At 40.2% G+C, this 21,367-nt stretch overlaps 1 protein-coding gene and 1 long non-coding RNA gene across 2 annotated transcripts in view; one reads left to right on the plus strand and one right to left on the minus strand.

Annotated features, from left to right (window-relative positions):
* The window catches only part of opn7b (opsin 7, group member b), a 67,910-nt gene that overhangs the window by 37,851 nt on the left and 8,692 nt on the right, over positions 1–21,367 (minus strand). The gene's annotated exons all lie outside the window — the stretch shown is intronic.
* On the plus strand, positions 1,681–14,643 carry LOC116062130. The gene is made up of 3 exons (XR_004107886.1): positions 1,681–1,761; positions 2,650–2,656; positions 14,632–14,643. It is a non-coding gene; the product is annotated as an uncharacterized LOC116062130 (long non-coding RNA).

Raw genomic sequence — 21,367 nt, forward strand, 5'->3', positions numbered from 1 at the left:
AAACGTTATGAAGTGTGTTTTCTACATTCTATTGATCAAAAATGATCAGTGATGGTGCATGGATTTTGAGACTATTGTAACGGACCACCACAGTTCATGCATACATGTGAACCGCGGATTAATTGCAGAGTTAAACCTACAAAGTGTAAAATGTGACACTACGTGAATGGGGCACAGCAGAAAGACAGCGCAGAACGACGCTGCTTGTTCAGGGTTGTCATGTGTAGGCTACTCCTCTTCGCATCAGGTGTTAAAACCAACTGTACCAAAACACTGAATTAGACTACTATTTAACGCGACAACGAGACGTTTTTAACCGGTAATGAAACTGTCAATGTAATACTTGATGCCGTCAAACGGCTGCGTGGACCGACAGCAATCAGAGCTCCGGCGGAGCTCTGCGCCCGTCAGCAGCGGCTTCTCGCTGCTGCAGCCGGTCCCCCAGAACATCATGATCACCGGGAGAGTCCGGTACAGCCTGAACCCTGCAAACGGAGATCCCGTTTGAAGGTGAAGTGCTTGATTTTGACTGAACGTCCCAATTTGAGTAACTTCTGATTGGGTCGGTCGGCCCATCTCGGGACCAGGCCGGCCGTTGCCGACTAGCCAAATGCTTAATAATAATAATTATTATTAATATTAATATTATTATTATGATTATAATCATAGTGAAATCGCGCAAGCGATAAAAAACAGCCTATGCGCTGTCGGTCTGTAAAGACAATTCATTTGTATATTTAAAAAAAAAAATCTGACCGGCCCACATTAAAAAAATTGGTCCGGCCCCTCTGGCATTTGCCAGATTTGCCAGATGGCCAATCTGCCCCTGGTGAGTAACATAAATTAAGCACGTAGCATATGGTGCTAGCCATAGCTAGCCTAGCTTGATGTCCGTAAACAAATAGCTTTTCTTTATACCGGTAGTTTAGCTTGCTAGCTAGATTGAACGACATATGACGGACAGTATGAGTGTATTTACAACTGGTATTTAATGACCCCACTTTGTATTTTTTCCTCATTTGGTTAACCATGTTCCTGGGGATTTGGCTAATTTCAGACATGCTAGCACATAGCCTAGCTTGATGTCCGTAAACAAATAGATTTTCTTTATAGTTTAGCTAGATTGAACAACATATGATGGACAGTATGTATGTATTTAATGACCCCACTTTGTATTTTTTCCTCGTTTGGTTAACCTTGTTCCTGGGGATTTGGCTAATTTCATGTTAGAGCCAATAGTAAAACCTAAACTGTAATATAACTGAAAGAACACCAGAAACTGGATTGTGTCCGTTTTTGCATCACTGTTGTGTGTTGTTCATCAGAATTTAGTCTTCATTCCTTCATATAATGTTAGTTTGAAAATGATGGATTCATATCAGTCTGTATAAAACGTTGTAATGTTAAGTACAATTGTATCACTATAATAAAAACAGATCTAGAAATGATTTGCTCATTAAATAGCAGTTTTTTTAATGAATACAAAGCAAACTGAACAGAAAAAAACAAGCATTTTGTTTTCTTTTCTTTTCTTCCAGTTGAGGCTGAAGGGCTCGACCAATGCTGCATCATAGCAGCACAGTGTCTTATCACCAACCCATGAAAGCTACAAGTCACCCTGCTGTTCCAGATCTACCTACTGTATGACTGACTACAGACTACAACCATCTGCAACATCATCTGCTCTTAAAGTCTCTTGGGGTCATATGGGACTTGGTTGTTCTCCATACTGCATCATACACTATATTATTTTTCTGTTTTGTTATATTACTAGGCTACAGACACTAAGAATCATTACTTAATCACAGTATATATTATTCTGGTGTACACTGTTGACATGACTCCCTGCTATTGATTATACGTCACTTTAGCTTGCTACTACCTCATAACTTTACCTTAATTGCTCTTGTATAGTTAATTTATCTTCTACGTATATACCTCCTATTTAATTCAATTATTCTTAACTTGTGTTGCAATACCTGAATTATCCCTCTTGTGAACACTAGGCTTATCTTATCTTTATTTTAGTTCATATCATAACCCTGCTCACAAACTCACCTGTACCTGGGTCATCTGTTTGCCAATATCAATGTTCCTGCTACAGTAAATCCTACAGGCAAAGTGTACTGCTTCACAGGAGTATGAACCATACGCTTTTTAGGTTTTGTGTCAAATATTGTGCAGTTTGTTATGAATTACTCATTGTTTTGATAAGGTAAATTAAAGCCGTTTAACAACTGCAAGTGTCTACTCTGGTAAATTTAATTGTACTGTTTTTTTTATAAAGATTACAGAACATGGAAAACCTATTTGCCTTGATAAGGGTTTTAATTTGTTGCAAATATGAACATGGCTTTATTCTTATTGCTCTGAAAAACTACAATGATTTAAGAAATATCAGTGATACTTATCAACATTTATTGAATTGATTGTATATGTGGGCAGACATTACAGGCACCTATTCATGTAAGCAGATAAAACAATAGTTCTCTCTTTTGTCACTTGGATGTAGGTGATGGTGCAGAAACAGGTGTGAAGTCCTTGTAGATCTCTGGCACTTTGAGGACAGACAGATCCAGCAACTCTCCACTGTTGTCTTTGTATAGTGTGCTCCTATTTAAGACAAATTCATAGACATCAACACATAAGATATTAGGTGTACATAGCTTTCTTTAACATCATTACTATCTTACCTTACCTTCTCTGCTTTGGATTTGTGGACATCACAGTCATTTTCTCTCTCGGGCCTTGTTGTGCACCCTGTAAATTTAAGCAAGATAAAGAAATGATAAGTGTATGTAACATGATTTTATAATTAAATTATTATCAGACTTGCCAACGTTCTTGATTTGTGCCACTACTGCCTGCCCTCTGCACACAGGTGAGTACAGGGGGAGCCAATGGGATTTTGAGTTTGGAGTAATGTACTGACTGGAACAACACAGTAGTGTGGTTGTACAACACTGGTCCATGCACACAGTGCAGCTGTGATGAGGCTCAACAGGGGTACTTCAGCCCCACCTGGAAGAAGGGAAACTGAAACAAAATACTTGTTTTTTTCTGTTCAGTTTGCTTTGTATTGATTTCATTAGGGTAAAAATAAATAACTGCTCTTTTAAATAGTGTTTTATTATAGGAGTGAAATTGTACTTACAACTTTCTATACAGCTATGTATGAATGTTTTTATTGTTAAAATAGTGTTATAAGAATTTAGAACAATATCTGAAAAACATACAACAGTGATGTAAATACTGATACAAACAATCCAGTTTCTTTTGTTTTTCAGTTACAGTATATTACAGTTTAGGTTTTACTATTGCCTCTAACATGTCTGAAATTAGCCAAATCCCCAGGAACATGGTTAACCAAACGAGGAAAAAATACAAAGTGGGGTCATTAAATACCAGTTGTAAATACACTCATACTGTCCGTCATATGTCATTCAATCTAGCTAGCTAAACTATGGGTATAAAGAAAAGCTATTTGTTTACGGACGTCAAGCTAGGCTAGCTATGGCTAGCGCCATATGCTATGTGCTTAATTTATGTTACTCACCCTCATAGTTGTGTACGTAACTTGATATGTCCCACTTCAAAGCTTTAAAAAATCCGAGAGGAGAAGATTTCCAAGCGCGCAGAATCAGCCTGAGTGCAAGGAGAAATATCTGAGTCCAAGCAGAAAGTTTGAGCACAAGCACAGCAAATCCAAGCGCGAGCAGTGACTATTTGAGTGTGAGAGCAAGGTTTTGAGGGAAATTATTACAACATCTGAACGTAATATTAGTGAGAAATGCTCTCAAATTGAAATAATGCGCTCTTGAATAAAGATAGGAATATCACTCCATAAATCTCAGTACAATAAGCAACCTAAAGTGTGGTGTGGAAACTTGAAACCTCCAGTGCACATAGACTGAGAATAGACTTTTCAGTGAAGTAAGACACATTTTGTGTCCAGTAGTTAAACCTTTGAAATTAACAATATTTGCATATTTGTATATTCTGGATTTTTGAGGACTAAGTGTAATTTCAAGAATTTGTAACTAATCAACTTTTTTTGTGTGTGGAAAACTCAGATATTATTATTCAAAGCAAAATATTTTGAAATGAATTAAAACATGTCTGGAGGGTATCTTTATCTTTATAAATATATTTTTTTACAAGAGTGAAGTTAGACGGCACTGGCATGTCTGGAAAAGTGCAAGTCAACAAAACTACAAAATTGTTAGTAGTAATTGCAAAGTGAGTATGGAGAATGTCTCTAACTAAAAAGTAAACCTAACTCAGACGGTTTTACAATCGGAACAACATACAACACCCTCTTACCATAGACCCGTAATTTGGATAAGGAAAATCTCCCAAATAAAAAGGGAGAAACCTCAGGAAGAGCAACAGAACATCCTTCTTCCAGGACGAGAGACATGCAATAGTTGGCATATGTAAATGACGGAAATAGAAGAATTACAATACTAGCTAAGTGCATATATAGTAAAGTAAATATTGCTCACTACTCTCTGTCTCTCCCACTGACTACAGCTTCAAATCCTTCTTGCCTCCCATTCTCATCTCATGGCCACCACTAATCCCAGAAGGCCTATCATTTATCAAAATGTACTTTAAAGCTTTTTGCACCACACACAATTCTCCCAAATATAATTTTTTGAGTTAGGAAAATGAATTTTGGATGATTTTAAGGAGAAGAGTGTTCAGCAAACTGATTCTGAAATAAAGGAGCATCCACCGTCTCATTTTGGTTGGCTGCATTTAGTTTTTTGGATGTAGTATGCCTCAGACCAATTCTACCATTCCTACAGCAGAAACATGGTCAGAAAATCTCAGATGGGCTTTCCAGCTGCATCACTGACACTGTCCTTATGCCAGCTGGCCTGCTGTGGCACAAAGCAAAACCACAGTTTGTTTAAGTTTCAATGATTTATAGACACTTAACCCTCACTTGTCATAATTGAATTACATAAGCCAATCGCCATGACATCACACATGTATGTGCATCCAAAGAGCAGCTGTTGGAGCAGTGATAATCAATAAACAGGGTCGGTGTGGAGAACTAAAATGCACCATGTCTGCAGCTCATGTGAAAACTATGACTGAGGTTGGTGATCTTCTAAGTAACCCCACATAGAGTAGAAAACAGAACAAGAAGGTAAGAAAAGAAAGAAAGAGAAGAAGGTTATGACAGCTTGTCTGTGCTCCTGTTTGGCATGTGGCTGACGGTAGCCCATCTAGGGCTCTTATTATCTTGTCTTGCACGCTAAGACCTCAGAGAAAACTAAGCTCTCTCAACCTGGTTTCCACTACTGACAGTATATAAACAACACTGGTGTACTGCAGCAGCCTGCCAAGGCAAGATTAGCTTGGCAAGTTCAACAGTTAGACGAGAGCGAGCCAAGTCAAGAGACAGGTGCAGGACCTCCAAGGGCAGACAGACAGAGGGACAAACACACACTCACATGTACACTGTTAGACAGCAGGCGCTTGCAATATTGTAAAAGAGTCACAAGTCCTGTTGTGATGTATCCATCATCTTCCATTTACAATTTGGGATTCATGAAAAGAACGACTTGTTACTAATCAAAAGCACTCAGTCTCATTACTAATCAGATGTGTGGCTAAGGGATTTTTTACTTGTCATGGTCTTTTTGCTGATGAATGTGGATCTATTAACTTTGAGTACCTGAACAATATTTGCGCTTGTTTTCTCATATGCTGCTATGATGCAGCAGTCACAGCACACCTTACTTACCCTCAATATAATAAGTGTGATTAAATAGATTTACATATTGGCCATGTCTAATAAACATTTTCAATACACAATGATGGCTTACGATGCATTTGTATGTTTTATATGCTATTTTCTTTCTTTTTTTGGCATCCTCGTCAGAGTTGAAATTTATAGCTGGTTTCAAATAATATAGCTCAATCACTCACATAAGAAAGAAGACAATAAAATCATCCTTGGGTCACCACAGCTGAGACCTTACAAAGGCAATTCCAGGGCATACTATTTCTCAGACACCACTGACTCAGGTAGTTAAATGGATTCATGTAAGGGCCTCTTGATCGTCATCAAAAATGAATACAGATAGCAGCAAGGCAATGCAACTTTATTTATATAGCACATTTTAGCAACAAGGCAATTCAAAGATGATTTTCTTGATTGATCAGTTAAATGTTTGGTCTATAAATTGTAAGAAAACAGTAAAACATGCATGCTATAATTTCATTTTCCATTTCACTTCCATTCTCATGTGTTTTTTCTGAAATATGTATCACTACAGTAGAGGGATACAGCTACATCATCTTCTCTCTGGTTTGACAAAATGAGTCACCCCTTTCACATTAGCCTACATAGAGCTATTTAATTGTCAATATCACAAATATTGTCCAATGCAGGTTTAAGAAAACATTACATGTTTACACTAACCACAAAGCACAGCTGAAGCTGACAATGATGGCATTAGTTTTGCAGGTAATTAGTCATAAACCAAATTGTTGTACAAACAAATTGATGAAAGGTTGGGGGATTAGCAGGATTTGGTAGGATTCATCCTTTAACTACAGACACAGCTCCTCTGTAACTCAACATTACAGTTAGTTACACTGGGATCTATGGCCTGAAGCGGCAGCATCTAATGTAATAAAGAGGGCATGTGAATATTCTTATTAGGGATGAGCGAGTACAGCATTATCTGTATCTGTATCTGTATCTGTTAACCATATGAATTATCTGTATCTGTATCTGTTAACCATATGAATTATCTGTATCTGTATCTGTACTCGGACTGGGCGGGGCCTAACCCGGAAGTGGACAGGATTTAACCTGGAAGTGGGTCGGGTTGTCTTGAAATGGCTTTAAAAAACTCCGATGACCGGCAGAGAGAGGGAGAGAGAGAGAGAGAGAGAGTGTGTGTGTGTGTGTGTGTGTGTGTGTGTGTGTAGCTAATTAATTTGTAATATAGTTTTATAACACTACTTCCTTTTTTTTTTTTTTATGAAATACAGTAAGACAGTGTCAGACACTCATGCATGAAGTAAAAAAAACTGGTTAGAGCCAGCTGACGGTTTAAAAAAGAAAAAAAATCTCCGACAGGCAGAGATGCAACGCAAGTTGCATTCTACCAAGCACCACATCTGAACAAACCCCACGTTTACCAGAACTCTACTGGTTGATAAGTAAGTACTACAAACCGAAGTAAAAAACAAACCTGAAGCTGAAGAAACCCTAAACATTAACAGAAAAGACCCGCAAACCTGAGTGACTGAGGGAGAGACAGAGAGAGAGAGAGCTGTTCTCTTCTCAGTGTTCTGTGTGTGAGTGAGCAGAGCGGGACACAGCAACACAATAAATCTGTATGTGTGTAGGGGAGGGGCACTGTGACTAGCCTATCACAGAACGCAGACACAGTCAGCTACCCAATGAGGATTTTTATTCAATCCGAGCACAGATATTGACTCGTATTACTCGTATAATACTCGTACTCGGCAAAAGTGCTTTATCCGTACCGGATACTCGTTTCAGCCGAGTATCCGGCTCAACTCTAATTCTTATATAGTGTTTGTTTAAGCTATTGCACCTAAAGCAGCTGAATTTGATCCTGTTGCTTTCACTTCTGAACTGCAAACAGACTAACTGAAATGCTGGGATTTTTTTCTATTGTTCTAAATCAATTCTAATTGCATATTTCCATTAATATACCTTATATTTATAAACTGTATATATAATGTATAATTAACCTTACCTAAAGGGGGTTTGGACAGTCTGTCCTGGCTGTCAGACTCATGCTCTTAAAGGAGAACTCCGGGAAATTTTTACGTTCATCTTGATCACTATACTTTTTTGAGTACTGTCTATAGCAAAAACCACGAGCCGAATTGGTGCTAGCAACATGGAGCTTCTGTAGCTAATGCCCAGAGCTCCCGTTAGCTAAAACGGCAGTTATGGGGGCATAAGCTAAAGAGTGCCTTTGTGCCTCTTAACAAACTCAAAATGCTATTAAAATGTCTGTGCAACATGAACAGGGCCCTTACATGACAACAAGATACGTTTAGCAACTTAGCCATTGTTGAAATTCACATACCCTGTTAGCTGCTAGCTGCCATCTAGGATGAGTGAGTGTGTTCAGCCAGGCTTCGGTAATAATCATCACGCTGCAGTCCCGTGTGTATTTGTAACATAAATATCCATTTAGTGTGCAATCCATCTGGCGTTGGTGAGTAGGAGTCTTGTCCGTGTCGATCGTTGTGGTTTCCTTAGCCGGACTAGCATGCCCGGCCGGCATCCCTGCCTCTGCTTCCTCCCAGCCCTCCTGGCTTCACGCGGCCGACAACAATCCAACGAGCGCCCGCTGGTCTGGTGTATGTCTTCCAGAGTCTTTCAAGCCTTCGCCGCGAAAAATTGTATTTTATTTCCCCCTCAAAAATAGGTAATTGAGCACTGTAGTGGTTATGACCATATTAGTGACTATGCTACATGGAAACAGACCAAATTATGTTTGGGTCCTGTACAGTAAAATAGTGATACTATAAGCTAGCTGTAGTATCGCTAAGTCCCATGGGAATTCAGTTGTAGCAGGAAAAAGGTAAATAGCAAATTTCTCTGTACAGGTGACACAGTTTTCATTACCTGGCTGTATGAGATCCCACTCTTTACAGCACAGGCTTTCTTCCTCGGTAGGCATTGGGTCACAACACCCACGCAAACACCACCAGTTGCCCGAAATCCGTGTCCTTGAAGCAGATGCTTCATCTGCCAGTTGCCCCTCTGTCTGTCTCGTTCTTTCCAACTCTTGTGATGCTAGTTCTTCGCCTGTATACTCGGGTTTGAATAAATAAGGACGACCATCAAACTCAAACGCCTCTTCCATGTGTTCAGTATCTTCTATATTCTCCAGTTACGTTACTCCAAACTTCTTCCCTTGTGAACAACTCCGATCTTCACTCTTCACAAACTACGCTCCTCCAACCTGCACACTACTAGTTACCTTTTTCCTGCTACAACTGAATTCCCACGGGACTTAGCGAGACTACAGCTAGCCGTCTAAAACACTATTTTACTGTACAGGACCCAAACATAATTTGGTCCGTTTCCATGTAACATAGTCACTAATATGGTCATAACCACTACAGTGCTCAATTACCTATTTTTGAGGGGGAAATAAAATAATTTTTTTCGCGGCGAAGGCTTGAACGGTCTTCTGGAAGATATGCGGGCGCTCATTAGATTGTTGTCGGCCGCGTGAAGCCAGGAGGGCGGGGAGGAAGCAGAGGCAGGGACGCCAGCCTCGTTTTGTTTGAAAATACTTCGAACGTCAACAAGAAGTGCCGTCACCCAACATCGCTTAGAGCACCTTTCAGCATCTATCCCTGCACATTCTTTTCAGTCTATGGTGTTATGTGCTTAACGCAACTTCCGTTTTTCCCTTGTCTAGTTTTCTTAGTTTTCTACACAGACTTGATAAAGCCTGCAGTACATACCGTAATATCATGGTTTTGAGGAATTATTAAATAAACTGCCAATAGAAATAATGTAAGAAATGGTAATTAAAGTCAATGTCATTGTAATCTTGCATTGCCAGACCTATCTTTACAGCGCTGTGGAGTAAGGTCTGGCTACACCACAGATACATTCTAGGATAGGAGGAAAAACGCTCTGGGTTGTTTGCATTTATTTAAACCAATCACAATAAGCCTTAGGTGCAGTGAAGGTGGCTCTGCAAAGTAGTCTCAGGAAGGAACTTGTTTTGGTGGAACATTTGCACCTCGCAAAAGAAAACATCACATAATATATAACAAATGAAGTTAACTGTTCACACAATTCCAGTAATGTGAGCTATTTAAATTAGCTGGATACATGGTTGAACGCAATTTGCTCTTACCAGTGTATCGGCGCGTGTACTTCGTTCATAGCAATTCCCACCAATCGGTCCCAAAACGTCCCAGTTAGATAGTAAGTGCCGTAAACATATTCTTTGTAAATCTTTACAATTATTCACTGAAAGAACCATGCAGGCCTGCCTTAATGCACAATCCAAATATTCTTCAAAACTTGCAACAGTAGCTCGCTAGCTCGGAGGTTGTTCTTGTTGTTTCTTGTGGCGAAGGGATTTTGATACATAGATAGCACCTGGGAAGACTTATCCTGGCAATGTACTTCTGTTGATTCAGACTTATGTCAATGTGAAATGGGATTTGTAGATCCTTGACTGTGTGCGGTCCCATTCTGTGCTCTGATGGCTTAACTTACATTTTTTTTGAAAGAAATGTCATCATTATTATGATGATCATTCTCTGTTATGTGTTTTTAATGTTTAGTTTTATCTGGGTCTATTTGTGTATGCCTGCATGTTGCATGTGTCCATGCTTCGGTGGTTTTTTTATAGTACATGTTTTGGGATTTAGGGTTTCAGATTTCTGCCATGCAGCTATTGCATGGAAGGAAAACAAGCAGTGACATTTGGAGCCGAGAGAAGAGCGAGTCTCAGGTGATGTTTTATTCATAGCAATGGGCCGGAATGCGCAAAGGGGAGAATGGCAACACACACCAAAAAATGGGGATGACAGAGGTGCCCAAGGTGTGATGGTCAGATTTTCTGGGATGTGTCTGTGTCTGTCACCTGATGCCAGCACGCAGAACAGATTACGTCAGGTTCTCCCGTGGTTACCATCACTTCAAAGTTTCATGACACGCTTTACTGTTGAATGAATCAGAAGTGGATAATCCCTAAGGGTGGGTTTTAGCCTGTTCAAATTTAAATGCAGAATACCCAGAATCTTTAAGCTCTGACGCTAACACATTTGTCATTTATCAAACTATCATCTCTTCTCACTCACTTTTTTTATAAGCAAAAAGCAATGGAAAACAAGATGGCAAATTTCTGACGCTTTCACCCATTACGATTCCATCACCAGCGATAGGTTAGATCAGCATTAAAGGCGTAGCAGCTTAAATTTTACGTTTGCCTGTTCTCTGGTCAATGTGCTGTCTACAGCTGTCATCTGTTGTTTAGCCAAAGATTGTTGAGCGAAAAGACACTGTGTAACACCATTGTACAACTTTGAGTGGACTGTGTGTTTTTGTAGTTGTAACAGAGTGGCTACTCGTCTCTAAAGAAATGATCTGACACCTCACATCAATTTGAGAATCTCCCAGGTAAACTTTGATTCATATCAACATTTTCCAGTAATGTGATCAACTGCCTTCTCAGCTTCTCAACAAAAGTTGATTACACTTTTTATTTTACCTTTAAGTTAGAAGGTAAACAAGGGATTGAAACACTGGACCACACTGGATTTGAATTTGATAAAATTGTATAGAACCCCATCCCTAATGATTCCTTTCTTGCCTCCAACAATGAAAACCTATATAAAATGGCACGCAGGGCCACCTCGCTACAGGACTATCAGGCTATTAGGTCACTGCCACTGGAGCCACTCATAAGACTGGCAGAGGAAAATCCACTTCAACACATCTGCATGAGAGGAGCACACCACTGTATGCTGAAGTGCTTATGCAGCATAGAATTATACTAACATGTTTCTGCTAAAAACAAAAAGCACTTTTTATCACCAAGCAGCACAGTTCAGACGAGAACGCTTTTAGATTACATATATTCAGACCCACCTATAAAGAAGAAAGATACAGAGCATTTTCCAACACATGCAGGCTGTTACAGTCAAGGCTTGTGACCCGAGTCCAAAAATGACAAATCTGAGCTAACCTTAACATTAGAACGAGCTGTCAGTCACTTAGTAACTGCAATTGGCCTTAGAAAGGAAAAAGTCCCAGGAGGCACATTGCAAGGATTATTACACTCTCTGCTGATGCCACTTTCACCCATTCAATCACACTTACATAGCTCTCAAGGTTGTTGTGTCTGGAGACCCATATGTCACCATCGATCAAGGCCACCTAATTCTTCCAGAGCTTTTGCTCCTTGTAATTATATTTTCGGTCTCCCTTTCTGCTTTCCAATGTTAAACTGCTTATTCCTATTACATTGAATAATGTCCTAATTCTTCAATGTGGCAGAGTGTGACTGAGTTTTGGGCCAGGGGCCTTCCTGTCATGTGGTTGGTCATTTGGTTTGTCATCAGGCAGATGATGCACTGAGGAGGTCATCGAGAAAGAATAAAAATAATACATACAGTGGAGCTTTTGTTCCTCTTTTAACTGTGAACTGCTGAACTGACCAGTACTAAGGGAAAAACAAACTGATCACATCAAATGCTTTTCTGTGATTGCATTGGCTGAGAATGTGACTGATAGACCAATGAATCCTGGATCAATTATTGTTAGAAAATAAATTGAAGCAATCATTTAAGGTTGAAGGAAAAGATTAGAAGCCAGAGTAAAACGCAATTAAGTGTTGGATTTAGACAAACAGGTGCAGCATACACAAAGTTAAAGGGATATTTCACAGCTGGAAAGATGAATATGTATTTAAATTGGGTCATTTATGTAGTAGAAATGTGAAGTAATTGTAGAAGTTGGTGTCTTCTAGACCGAGAAAAGCAAGAAAATATATTTTTGGCTCATGTGGATGAAAGAACCACTCCCAGAATGCACTTGCTTTGCTTCCCTATGAGCAGAGTGATAGAGAAAGACAGAGTGGCGACACTCCCATTGGACTCCGTTGTACGCTTTTTGCCGCCTACTTCCGGGGTATGCAGTCTTGCATAGTTCCAAACAATCCATTCACGGCGTCGGACATCATTCATTTTCATTGCTGGCCGTCGAGTAACTGCTGAGGTAAGTTGATTAAATAGCTACCTCTTTTGAATTGTCAACTGTCTATATTTTATCAGAGGCCATTTATGACGCATATACTGATATTTATTTGTATGTGTGCACAGCGTAATTATATATATTTTTATCTTGGTAGCCGACCGATTGCCTGCTAGTTTGTTAACTTGACTTTGCCAGCTGTGAAGGTATCGCTACACCAATACTGTTTTTACTGTTGATTTATTTAACGTTTTCCACTGTTTAAGTTCAATAATTGCAACATCTTTCCAGAAGTCAACGAGTAATCGTATTAAATTATCGTGATTTCAATATTGACCGAAATAATTATGATCATATTTCTTTCCATATTCGAGCAGCCCTAGCTGGTGCTGGCGACTGCTGCTGGTGCTGGCTGCTGAAATAAGAGGCAACTGGAGGCTGCGGACGGTGTGCCGGGGATGGAGAGGCCAAATACATCCATGGCAACCAGTAAGGTGTTTGGCAGTGGACTAGATGTTATGACCTTAGTTGAGGAAGTCTGCTGTGTTGAAATTGCCTTCTTAGTCTGACTCTTGCTGCCAAGGTACCCCTTATCATGGTTGTTTACCTTCCTGGCTCCAGCTTTATATGCTGCATCCTCCTTTGCAGTGTGCGGATGTTAGGCAGTAGAATCTGCATTTGCTGAAGGGTTTTATAACCAGTGGTGCCAGCGGTAAATCTTATTTGTATTGCTTTTTTTTAATTGTCTCCTTTCCCCACTGTATTCCCTTTTTTCTGTACGTGTTCTTGTTGTGTCACTCATTGTTTAATAAACAAAATACATTTCATTTATTCATCCAAGTGTAATGAGTTGTTATTCTTTAATATATGTGATACTTTGTGTATGGCTTAGTCTTAAAATTATCATGGTTGTGTGGTCAACTCCTGCCTCATCAGAAGAAGTGGGCTGGACACTAGCTAAACGCTGAATGGACTGTTGCTACTCTGCTTTCTCAATCACTCTCTGACCACGGGTAAGTGAATCGGAATTACAAGCAAAATCAAGGAAAATACAATAGTCCAGATGTGCAAAAAAGAACATCTTGAATCATCTTTGATTTAAAAAAAGATGTAGTAAGGTTAAGGTTAACCCTTGTGTTGTCCTTCGGGTCCCCGGGACGTTTTTTGCATTGGCATTGTCCCAGACATGTCAGAACGAACGCGTTTGGACAGGCTAATACAAAATGTAAATAAACTAAACAAGCCCCCGTGACACAAAGGACAATACAAGACAGTAGCCTAGTGCTACCCATGCTAACAGGGACGTGAAGCTTTCCCTCCAAAACTTAAAAACGTATCTATACATAGCTTTCAGTTGTCAACCTACCACTCCAAATGTAAAACTGACATTTACAAATATGCAATAACAATCAAACAAGTACATGCATATGTGTTTTTATTTATGTTTACCATTCAATATAGCAATCGCTGCTGTCAGTACCATAGTAGAACATGACAGCGCTGCGTGTGTTTGGAACTATACAGGCTTACATGAACCACGTGACCACACCGCTAGCGAGATCAACGAGTGTCGCAACTCTTACTATCTCTATGGCTCTGCCTACGAGGCCACACCCAAGCCACGCCTACCAGTTACAGAGGGCAGTCAAGTCAAGTCAAGTGGGTTTTATTGTCATTTCAACCATATACAATGTACGAAACAACGTTTCACCGTGGCTCAAGTGGTGTTACACATTTAAAATATATAAAAACGACATTTTATAAAAACATTATAAATATATAATATAAAAACGACATATGAGACAGGCTACATTTAGTGCACACACATTATAGACTATACATAAAGTGCAATTACTACTTAAAGTAGAGCATTTAAGACAGACAAGGGACAGGACAGACAACAGACAACAAAAGACAGGGCATAAGTAGACTTGTAACAGAGCACTGATTGTTGTAAGTTAGGTTCACCGTGAGGTGAAGGTAGAATATAAGAACTTTCTTGAGATTTGCGTGGTTGAAATCACCAGCAACAATAAATAGTCCATCTGGATGTGCGCTTTGGAGCTCACTGATAGCTCCGTAAAGGTCAGCTAACGCATTGGTAGCATTAGCGCTTGGTGGGATGTAAACACTGAGTATAAACACAGCCGTGAATTTGCGTGGAATGTAGAATGGTTGGCATTTAACAGTCACAAACTCCACCAGCGGTGAGCAGTAGCTGGATACAAGCACCACATTTCTGCACCAGTCCGTGTTAACATATACAGTATGGACAGCCCACCTCCACGAGTTTTACCCGACAGAGAAGCAACTCTGTCTGCTCGGAAGGCTAGCAGGCCTGGTAGCTGGATAGCTAGATAGAGTCCGGTACACTGTTGTTCAGGCATGTTTCGTTTCGTTGAAGTTGGATGTAGTCCAGTTTGTTATCTAATGAGCGGACATTTGCAAGCAGGATGGATGGGACAGGTGGCCGGCTAGCATTAGCTTTCCACCTAGCTCGAACTCCTGCCCTTGTTCCACGTTTCCGTTTTCTCGCACACCACTTTCGATGTCCCCTTCCAAGGCTAGCGGCATCAAGCGTCACCGCAGGCTGAGGTGCTGGTCTCCATAGCAGGCGAAGCTCACGTAGTGTGTCGAGTATTCCGTCTGTAATAAAGTTTCCTGCATATTCTCCGATCTGTACCAATGTATCCCGGTGGTACACATGTGCAGTAGTTTGAATGCACATAATTGCAAGGTTGCTGTTGCCTGTTAGCTTAGCTTCAAGATGGCTGACACAAATTGGACATTCTGGGAGTGAGGTCCCACCCCCTATGGGCGGGTTGAAAACATGCGGAACTAGCTCCTACTGGCTGTAGTCTCTAGCCTTTGGCCAAAAAAGCCTCCGATGACGCATAATGACGATTTTTGTGTCATCAGAGGTTTCTTTCCAGACACACAATACAGAGATCTCTCGTCTCAGGGGGACATGAGGGAGGGAAGCACGGTCACTCGAAAATACTACCCGGTTTCTACTGATACAAAGCTTAATGCTAATCGGTGAAGTATCCCTTTAATACCCAATGGCACTGCAACAAAAAAAGCATTCACTTCAATGAGACCACTGAGCATGTTCCTTGTATTATGATCTACTATGAAGTATCCACGCAAATAGATGCCACTATGATAGTAGTCTGGCTTACTGATGTAGAGTGCGGGTATAAAGCCTGACATTGCGCCGGATGTCAGGCATTCTCCTCCCCTTCCGATATCTCCGCTATCTATTTTTCAAGGGGACTGTCGCTGCATCTGAGGCTTAGCGCCACTAAAGACAATTGTGACTGTGAAGAAATACAAAGCACCCAGAGCGTTTTTTCCCCCGATACCAGAATGTTTTTTTTTTTTTTTTTTTGTGATCAATTTTTTATTGAAAAATGTACAAAATATATATAATCACATCATATACACAGTGTATTCCTTTCTTTTCCTACCCAGCAATGTAACAGAAATAAAGTCCTTTGTACATCCTTAGGAAAGCAACAGTATTAGAACCCCTATAACACCCCACACCCCCCGACCCCAAGGCGACTCCCTATAATCCCCCCCACCCAGGATCTCTCCCCTAATAAAAATATAACAGAAAGATCAATCATCAATGATCGGCCATGCTGCACCCTTTCTTTAACTAACTTGTATGCTGCCTCCCATGCCTGCAGAGTCTCATGGCTGGCCCTGTGCATACGGGCAACGGACTACTCCATCAGCACAATTTCAAGAAATGAATTGGCCCAGTGCTGCCAAGCCAAGGAATGTGGCGGCTGCCACCTAAGGGCCAGCATCTTCTTGGCTGCTGTGAGACCGGCCCATAGTATACGTTTATGCTGCAGGGACAGATTTAAAAAGGAGTCGTCATTAAGCAGAAGTAAGGCTGGGGAGACTGGGATCCTGATCTTAAGAATGTCACTTAAAGTGAGAGATATTTCCTTCCAGAATCTAACCACGCCGGGACACTCCCAATAAACATGCAAGAAAGACCCCTGGACATTAAGTGGGCAGAGATCACAGTTTGGAGACGTGGTGATCTTCATAGAATAACGCCTTCTGGGGGTGAGGTACATCCTATGAACATACTTATAGTGTATTAATTGATGGTTGGGGTTTTTGGATGTACCACTAAGATTTCCCCACACTGTGTTCCAGCAGATCTCTCTATCATGTACTTCATTTAAATCTCTATTCCAGATACCCTCTACTGGTAGGGGTTTATAGGGTCCAGAAATGAATTTGTAAAGTTTAGAAATCATCCCCTGTGTAGGTCCTACTGAAGCAAGTAACTTACGTAGGGAATGTGTAGGGAGAGCTGTTCCCCACGGGACACCGTATGCCCTCATAGCTGATCTTAACTGCATATAAAAGAAAAAAGATGAACCTGGAAGATCAAATTCAGCTTGTAGGTCATTAAAAGCTCATAAACCATGGGCACCATACAAATCTTTTAATACATTCACTCCCCTATTCTTCCAATGTGGAAATGAAAAGGGCACGTTACCAGTGAGTAATGAGAAGTTATTAAAAAGTGGTGTGTGGTTATGCCATTTATAATCTGTGCCAACATGCTTCATTACAGCATGGTAAGATGTGAGCAGAAATGATATAACAGGGCCTAGTCGTAATTTGGCTTTTTTCAATGGTATATTAGCATACACCAGGTCTTGCAACCTGTGAGGTAATACAATATTCTCCTCAATTGGTCTCCAAGAAGCGGAGGAACTAGGGTTGAACCATGTAGATAGAGGGCGTAGCACATAGGACCAGAAGTAGATTTTAAAATCTGGCAGAGCTAGCCCTCCTAGCGTCTTGTCTCGCTGGAGTCGTGAGTTTTAGGCGCGGTCTCTTTCCTTTCCATATGAATTTAGAAACTAATGACTGAAGCTTATCCCAATATCCCAAAGGGGGAGCAAGAGGGATCATGGAAGAGAAAAAATTAACACGAGGAAGTATATCCATTTTAACTATTGCTATTTGGACTTGAAGGGAATTAGGAAGATTCGACCAGCGCTCAAAGTCCTTCTCTATCTGACTGCATATACCTTGAAAGTTTTTTATTGCAATGGACGACGTGGAGGGAAACATTTCAACTCCAAGATATCTAAAGCTTTTAACTACTGGTATATGGGAGGGCAGGGTACCTTGAAGCGCATCTGAATTTAAATGCATCAGCGCTGACTTCGTCCAGTTAATTTTGTACCCTGAGAGTGAGCTGAATGTATCAAAAGAGGAGAGCAAATGTGGGATCGAAGAACCAGCACTGCCTACATAGAGAAGGATGTCATCAGCGTACAAGGATATACGATGCTCCGTGTTACAAAAAGTGATGGGTTGTACTGATGGATGTTGTCTTATTTTCTGCGCCAATGGCTCGAGGGAAAGAGCAAAAAGTAAGGGTGAAAGGGGGCAACCCTGGCGAGTGCCCCTTGATATTGGGAACTGGGCAGAACAGACTTGGCCTGTGCAAACCATTGCTGAGGGATTTGCGTACAAAACCTTAATCATATTAACAAAATGCATACCTAGCCCAAATTTGTCCAACGTTGTCCAGAGATATTCCCATTCTAATCGGTCAAACGCTTTTTCAGCGTCCAGCGATAGAATCGAGCAAGGAGGATCAATATTGCTAGCTGCATGAATAATATGTAACAGGCGACGCACATTATCAGCTGCTAGGCGAGTTCTAATAAAACCAGTTTGGTCGTTGTGTATAAGTTTTGTAAGATGTATCTCCAACCGGGTTGCAAGCACTTTAGCATATAGTTTAACATCCCCATTCAGGAGAGAGAGAGGTCTGTAATTATCACATTTAGTTAAATCTTTATTTGGTTTGGGCAGGACTGTAATTATAGCTGTGTTAGTGCTAGAATTAAATGCACCCTTATCAATGGCTGTATTAATCATGTCCAATAGTGGTTTGCCCAGTACATCCCAGAAAGTAAGGTATAGCCCAGGTGGAATTCCATCCCACCCAGGGGATTTGCCCTTTTTCAAATTAACAAGAGCCTTCCTCAATTCTTCTATAGAAATGGGGGTATTAAGTCGCTCTGACTCGTTGTCAGACAAAGAAATTAGATTAAGATCCTGAAAAAAATCTGCACACACCTCCGTATCAAGGGAAATTTCAGATTTGTAAAGAGACAAATAGAAAGATTTAAATTCAGTATTGATATCAAGTGGGTTGCTCAGGGTGCGAAGAGGTGTTTTAATGGCTGTAATGTGTGAATATTTTTCATGATTTTTCAATCTTAGAGCTAAAAGGTGACTTGGTCTGGCGCCACTGAAATAATATGTTCTTCTGGTTCTATGCATTAAGAACTCCGCCCTACGTCTTAACAAAGAGTTCAACTCACTTCTTGTCACAGCTATTCTGCCTTGTAATGCCTCAGAAAATGTGGCTTGTTGTTGCGCCTCTAGCTGGTTGAGAGTATTCTCCAGTTCAGTTATCTTAGTTAGTCTACTCTTATTAGGGAGGGATGAGAATGAAATTGAGGAGTCCCTAATACAACCCTTTATAGCGTCCCATAAAAATCTAGAGTCATCTACTGAGCCTGCATTAACATCCATAAAAGTATTTAACTTTTCTTTGAGAAAAGTACAGAAATCTCCATTTGTGAGAAGTGAGACATTAAACCGCCAGCATGGAGCTCTAAGAGGTGTACCCAGGAGTGTGAAGCATGCTGCGACAATGCTATGATCTGATAACGAACAAGGTTTGATGACAACATCATGTATTTCAGAAAGGGAAGTAGCTGAAGTTAATAAATAATCTATTCTAGAGAAACTCTGATGTCTTGCTGAATAAAAAGTATATTGTTTAGATGTGGGGTGGATAGCACGGTAAAGGTCTTTAAAACTAAATACTGACAGAAAGTTTTGAAAATCTTTTGATGCTTGTAGCTGTGTGGCCGTGGAGCGCTGAGCAGATTTATCTAATATCACATTTACATTACAGTTCATGTCTGCACCAAGGATGAGCGAGAAGTCCTGAAGGTGCAATAAGGCTTCTGTTAAGCTGGGAAAGAACTCTGGTTCATATTGGGTTGGGGCATAAACTGAAATAAAAGCAAATTTGCGTCCAGATATAATAGTCTTAATATAAGAAATCCTCCGATACCAGAATGTTAACTCATGCAGCCAGAAAATACTCCAGCGCTGACACCGTACACTCACACTGGTCTGAAGACTAATACAATTACAACCATACTGTACTGTTTAAACTGTTATACAGTTCTGCTGCCTGACCACAGCCCAAAGGCTATTGTCTGTAGCTTCGGGTTGGGTTCAAATTTGTAATTTTTTGATCAATCAAGCCAATCAAGTCAATGAAGCCCCATCTTCAAATCTTCCCTCCCACACATGCACCTATAAAACTAAACTTGGCTTTCACATTCTCTGATAAATACTCACATTAGTATAATACTTTGTAATACTCACAATCTTTCCATTCAGCCTACAATTGTCATACAGCCCACACACCAGTCTGCAGTCACTAGATTAGAGCAAACAGATAACTCCTGTTTTGGATAAAAACAGCCCTCAGCAGATTTCATGTAGGGATGTTAAATGAAGTTGTTTTTTCCTATTGAGGGAGAGTTTCAAAGCATTTCCACTTCAGAGGACTGTGGGAAGATATTTTTCTGTCTACCATCATGAAAGCAACCCCTCCAACCAAACCAATGCTTCCCTCACAATTCAGTAGATCCAGTTTCAAATATTCAGTGACTGGACAACATTCAAAATGCATAATAACAGAAAGTACAATAACATATATTAGCCTCACAGGTAATTTAACAAGACCAAGAGTCTACAGCCATACTATCAGCTCTGTGAGTGAGTGACTGAGTTTGCATCCTCAGGTGGGGCCAGGGGCCTTCTTGTCATCTTGTTGGTCATTTGGTTTGTCATCAGGCAGATGATGCACTGAGGAGGTCATCAAGAAAGAATAAAAACAATACATACAGTGGAGCTTTTGTTCCTCTTTCTGTGAACTGCTGAGCTGACCAATACTAAGGGAAAAACAAACTGATCACATTCTGTAAATGCTATATACAAGACACAGAGCCTTGTGTAAGACTTTTGTCTGACAGTAATGAAAAAACGGTTTCACTTACACCATTAATAAAGCTATACAATTTCAGAAATACTATAAACCATTGACACTAACACTGTCATTCATTAAAAAAGTTTTTATTGAACATATTAAGTCATTATTACTGCAATAGTCATTTTATTGTTAATACAATACCATAGTTATAGATAATATTTGCATTGTCAGCCATGCTATCGGCTCTGTGAAGCTGCACTGAGGCACAGTAGTGCTTTGAGCTAAATGCCAGTAGTCAAACCATCCTGTAGTTTTTGAGATATTTTCAATTTGGACCAAAGTGGTGGATCGACCGACCAACCGATAGAAGAACACTGCCATCTCTAGAGCCACGCTGCTAGATAAAAATGAACTTAAAATGAAGTGCAAGAGCCTCTGTAATAAATAACTTGAATGTTAGTGTGGATTAGAACATATCCAGTCTGTTGTATTGTAAGAGGGAAAGACAACAGAGAATTCCTAAAGTCTTTTATCATTATGTAGAGACAGATTAT

Source organism: Sander lucioperca, chromosome 12, assembly GCF_008315115.2.
Source record: "Sander lucioperca isolate FBNREF2018 chromosome 12, SLUC_FBN_1.2, whole genome shotgun sequence".
NCBI classification, from domain to species: Eukaryota; Metazoa; Chordata; class Actinopteri; order Perciformes; family Percidae; genus Sander; species Sander lucioperca.